The sequence below is a fragment of the Sphaerodactylus townsendi genome, linkage group LG04 (assembly GCF_021028975.2).
Source record: "Sphaerodactylus townsendi isolate TG3544 linkage group LG04, MPM_Stown_v2.3, whole genome shotgun sequence".
Lineage (NCBI taxonomy): Eukaryota > Metazoa > Chordata > Lepidosauria > Squamata > Sphaerodactylidae > Sphaerodactylus > Sphaerodactylus townsendi.
Genome location: NC_059428.1, coordinates 99,236,080 through 99,242,079, shown reverse-complemented (window position 1 = coordinate 99,242,079; position 6,000 = coordinate 99,236,080). Strand labels below are relative to the sequence as shown.

General features: G+C 35.9%; 1 long non-coding RNA gene across 3 annotated transcripts in view; it reads left to right on the top strand.

Annotated features, from left to right (window-relative positions):
- The first annotated feature begins 1,568 nt into the window (after positions 1 to 1,568).
- The window catches only part of LOC125430860, a 67,406-nt gene continuing 62,974 nt past the window's right edge, over positions 1,569 to 6,000 (top strand). For all 3 annotated transcript variants that reach the window (XR_007244232.1, XR_007244234.1, XR_007244231.1), the window contains exon 1: positions 1,569 to 1,734. This is a non-coding gene — a long non-coding RNA (uncharacterized LOC125430860). The remainder of the gene's footprint in view (positions 1,735 to 6,000) is intronic.

Below are 6,000 nucleotides of genomic sequence, written 5' to 3'. Positions count from 1 at the left end.
CCATTCCATTCCATCCCCGCCCACCGTCCCCCTACCCAGGAGCCTCCCCAACCCTGAACAATATGGGCTGCTCTCCTGGAGGGAAGAAGAAGGAGGAGGAAATGTTTGTGGGCTTCAGCTGTGTCCAAGATGTGCTGCCCCAAGGCAGTCAATGCATCCTATCGAATGGCAGGATAAGACCTGTTCGAGGCACACAAAGTGGTCAGACAGCAGGAAACATCTGTAGATCCCAGATTGCAATTCTGCCTACAGCTCTTCTGCTACCTTTTAAGAGAAACCTAAATAAAACCTGTGGTGTCGTTAGCTTCTTCTGGAAATGCCGCCAGCTTCCACGGATATGGACACCCACAGCGCTTAATTTCAAATGGCTGATTTAATTTTGTTTGAAAGCTGGGGAGGGGGGATTTTTATTTAGAGAATTTCTAGACTTTTTCTGCCCAAGGTGAGTAACCACAACAAATAAAATATTAAAATGATCTATGAACGTCACTAAAACACATAACTGAAACAGCTAAATTAATACAGATTAAACAAAAGCCAGATACTATTTGAGCGAGGGCTGCCAACCGCCTGGAGGGTACAGTGTCCTATCTCTTTAATGCAGACTTAATGTGATTTTATTTACCTGGTGATGCTGTGTACTTCCATGAGAAGCTTCCCCTGCACATTTCTACACATTTAGCCTCTGATAAAAGGGGCAGGACATTTTTCCCCCAGGTTGTTTCCAGCCCTAGTCTGAGCTGTCTTGGAATCACACTTCTGTCTTATGGTCTCATCAGAAGGTCCCGAGGGAATGTCATGCCTTCTGGAAGGTTGCTCCAAAGTAGAAAAGGCCTGGCCTGTAGCAGATCATACTAAAGAAAATGAGAAGCACATTTTTTCCACAGGTTCCTGTTTGGAAAGAGGCTTCTTCATGGATTGAGGGCTTTAAAGCTAAATTGGACCTGGAAGCCAATGGGCAACTGATGAAGAAAAGGCTTCTGGACAACTGGGCACTGGGATTAAACATGGTGTTGTCCACATGAATACACTGACATAGCTAGCCTGATCTCACCAGATCTTAGAAGCTGAGCCCTGGCTAGTATTTCGAACAGAGGTATTTAAGGAATACCAAGGGCATGAAGCAGAGGCAGGCAATGGCAAACTAGCTTTTAACGTCACTTGCCTTGAAACCCCTAATCAGCTGTGACTTGACAGCACTGTCCACTACCATCCATGTACATGAAGAAGAGCTGTGCTTGCAGCCAGGAACCGTCTCCCTAGTTTTGCCAGTTGACGAAAGGGCAGCTTGTCTCTGGCTGTGGGAAGTCTGCTTGAGCAAAGCAAAGGCAGACAGATGTCTTTTCTGTCACACTCTGACATATCCTTCTTTAAAGCCTGTCCAGTTGGTAAAGATGCTGGAGCTGAGCACTACTTAATAATAATGCACATTTTTGGGAAAGCCCCATCAAATCAGTCATATCTTGGAAGCTAAGATAAGCTGTGTCAGTACTTGTAAGAAAGACCACCAAGGAAGGCTCTGCAAAGGGAAGTCATGGCAAACCACCTGTTTCTCATTTGCCTTGAAAGCCCTCCCCCCACCACCCCCCCCTTCTCCCTCCTCCTCTCTCGCTCTTCACAAATATCAAAGGAGATTTCATTTGTCTCCCCTTGACAGGGCTGGTCAGTTAACCCGGGAACATTTGGAAGGCTGGTATCATTCGGGGAGGAAAGCCTTCGCTTCCTATGTACTCAGTAAGTTTTTTTTAAAACCCTCTTCCCCCACTTCACCTATCTTAATGTTCTTTGCCTTGTTTGTAATTGTGAAAAAAATCAATCCGGAATTTGATTTCTTTTTTTTTTTGAGGGGGTGAGGGAGGTTTGGCACGTAGAAGTTTGTGTGAATTTGAATCTGCTGATGCATTGTAAAGTTCTGGCATTGACAGACTTACAGATGCGGACAGCACTTTGTATCTGGTATGGTTACAGTGACATGGAAGTATTGAGTTCTCTGTCATCTGTCAAGCAATATGTACTTTTGTTATCATATACATGATTGCATGTGATTTTATTTCCACGTTGATATATATAATTTAAATTTGCATGGCAGATAAGGGAAAAAAGGTCTTAGCTATGATTTATGGAATATTTTGAAATGAGCCGCATGTATCAATGCCTGTAATTCTATTTCTGCATAGCCTTTTAAAAATATTAAAATGTATTTATATTGTATACTTAAAAATAAATAAAAGTAACTATATTTAGATTCCATGTTAGAATCTAGATCAGCTTTTCCTAGCAATTATTAACACAATTTTGCCACCATCACATTAATTACTATTAAGTTTCAGTCAGTCTTCATTGGTTAACATCATTTTACAGCATTTTCAGGTGTATTTTCACCTGTATCCAGTATCTAAATTATGCCTGGCAGTATATATGAGCTTGCTTTTTTTGTCAGTCCTTATCGATTTCTTTAGAAAGTGTGACCACTCTTTATCTTCAGATGCTTAGAAGGAAGTTGCCAGTTATAAATGAAACATCTGTCCCACTTTTCAGTTGAAAATTTAAAACCCCAGTTATATTATCTCATAATAAAGGAAAGGCTTCACTAATGAATTCAACAAATTGTTTATTTAACAAGTTTTATGCAAATGAGACTAGTATACCCTCAGTTATAAGGAGATGACGTTTGTATTAAATGGTTATGCTATGGAATACACACACACATACACACTAACCTTTCTTTCCCTAAACATTCAGAAAATCCTAACATTATATAATTTGATTAAAGTAGACATTTGAAAGAGGGGCTAAGGATTTATATGATAACACAAACTTGCATTTACTACTGCATTTGGTATAGTTGTTGGCACGTGCATTTGTGCAATTCCATTTGCTTGAACTACAAAGATTTTGCAAAATTAAATAAGAGAACATTTGTACTTTAATAAAATAACATTTTTTCTTTTGAAATATGAAGTGCAGCTGACTCAAAATGACACATGGAAACTGGTGAATAAAACATGGGCATGATTAATATTTGAAATGCATTTTAAATTATTCTGAACTTCATTTTTGTTTCAGCTACATTTGCTTATCTGTAAGCAATTCTTTTTGGCTTCAAGTGTTCAATTCCAGATTTTGCTGATTTTATTATTATCGTTACAAATCTGGAGCCATACATTGGCATCTTGATGCTAACACTTTGACTTGGAAGCTGCTTCTGTTGATTCTATTGTGCCAGTGGCCTAGTATTGCAGTCTGAAACTTTAAAAAACACAAATAAACACACAGTTGAAACTAAAATGTAGTAAGAAAGGAATGTGAATGCAGTTCTAGAAGCTATTAAAAACACTGACCACAATTTAGCTCACAGTTTCATAGTGAACCTGGGTAGCCATAAGCATGCTCTGTTGTGTTGTTTTATTTTACAATTCAGTAGAAGCAGAGGAGTTTCAAATAACTATTTACTGAGGTGAAATAAATGAATTTTCTCTTGCCATTATTGTATGATGCATAATGTAACCAATATAACCTAATGCCCTGAAGATATATTATGGAAAGAATGAGTATATTAAATCCTATAATTATACACATAGATTTAATTTATTCCATTTCTATAATACTGGGTATGTGTGTTCCCTCTCTGCAGTGGCATTATAGTTTATTCTGTGATATCTGTGGCACAACCCATACTGAATCCCCTTGAAATTAATCCTTGCGTAACAGTGGGCTACAATATCTTATGTTGTATTATGTAGGTCTGTATGCTATTGTAGGTTGTACCAACTACAGCATCATCCAGTATGAAAACTCAGTTTCTATTTACCGGTATGCATTTTACACCAAATTTGGTAATCTGCAGCGCAGAATTTAAAATAGTGACCATACTGCATGATTTTAGAGTTGTAAAGTGATCATAGCAAGAACTGCTATTCAGATTAAATTCTTCACATTGACAACCAAATGGTAACCTGAATGAGAGTTGCTCTGGATTCCCATAGGATGGAACTGTGGCCTTGGGTATTAATTTAAATGTAATTAGTATTCATGGTGATGCTTTCTGGACCTCAGACTGGCAGAATTTGAACTTGGCTCTTCTGTGTATATGTTCATTAGCCAGGACCAGCGTTTTCTTGATTTAATCATTAAATGTAACACTACACTTATTGCAACAGAGGAAAAACTTTTGTTTCCTTTCAGCATATTCGTAGCAATGTTTCAGTGGGCTCATGGTTGGATTTTACCTTCATAGCACTGAAGTCTGCAGGAACTTTGATTGATAGTCTTGCTTTTCAGATTTGAATTTATTTTAAAATGAAGCACTCCTGACTTTAATGCAGTATATTTCTGAGGATTTTATATTTGGATCTTATTGCCCTGTTAAGTCTACAGGAGATTTGGAAGATTCTGTTCATATTATACATATTATCATATCTAGGTAATGGTATCTTTGAATAACTAAGCAAAAATGGAAATAGTAAGGAGAAACTAGACAAAGATCTGGCAATAGAAGAAAAGAAGTTGTATCTATATGAATTGGGCCATAAAGGTTTGTTACATGTGAAGCAACGTAAGAAATAATTACATCTTTAAAGTGCTCAAAGCATTCTTGGGTTTCAGTTATACCACAAAATTACACGTTCTATGATATAGCGATTTTTATATTTCAAGCTGTTTAAACAAACAACCTGGTCTGCAGCCTAGTTATACTAAATTAATTAATTGGGATTTTCTTGTACAGTGATATGGAAATATTTATTTACTATTGAGTAGCTTTACATTTTTTCAGTTTTCAACTGTAGAGTTATTGACTAAAATATTTTTAAAAATGATTTTGAACTTTTGTGTCCCTGCATGGTATATACACATACTGCATTTAAACATTTCTTCGCTATCAAAGAATATTTATGCCATAGTATAATGCTAACTAGATTTGGAATTAAAACAGTGTGATATCAGATTATAAAAAACCTCAGGATGTACCATTAATTTACAGTGTCATATCTATATCTATTTAGATCGACTTGTAAAATACAACATGAGTTTGCTGAACATAATTTTTAATCTGTGATTCTGCATATGCATTTCAATTCTATAAAATAATAAAATTATATTGAATATTGTATTTAAGGAAAACTGTTATTGGACAGCATCAAATAATGTTTTTTGCCTAGTCAATGAAAAGAGGAGGCATATTATACTACATTATACAGAAAAACATAAGTACAGCTATATTAATCAATTGATGTATACATTTGGAACATAATAATAAAAAAAACTACACAAGAGTACCTTTATAATTCTGCTATGTAAAGTACTTTTCCAATTATAACTCGTGAAAAAAAAGCATAATTTTGAACTCAGCACAAATGCATGCATCTGTTGATTTGTTGGTCTATTGAGAAAAATTGTTAAATAAAGCCTATTTTTTAATGTTTCTGTACTAGAAAAGACAGATATGCGTTTACATGTGCTTACAAGTTTCTGATTTTAACCCATAATGGCATGTATGCCTTTCTCTGCATGAGTCTTCCAGTCCATTGAGATTTCAAAGGAGGACTGTTCCAAGCTGTGTAATTTCATGACAATCAATAAGAAGTTGTTTGGATTAGGGCCCGTTCTACTGTGGCCCCAGGTATTTGGATTCCTTTACCTGAAATACTGGTAGCCCAATGCTATCAATATTCAAAGAAATAATATATATATATATATATATATATATATAATTTTGAAAAGCCATATAGTGGTTTGTTGTTAAGTTTTTTTTTTACTATTTTGTCTTTCTGTCATTTTAACAATTTATACTTTTCCTTTTCCACTTTAGGATTTTGGGAAAGTAAGATAGGCATGTAGTTAGTTATTGTATTGCAAACTTCAAGCATTCCATTTATAGGCAATGTATGTTTTCTGAATCCCCTAATATGTAATGTAGTAGAATACTGGAGTGATATAGGCAGTTTGTTATTTTCTCCAGTTCTGATCCCTAATTTCTTTACTCATATCAGCAATTTAAGT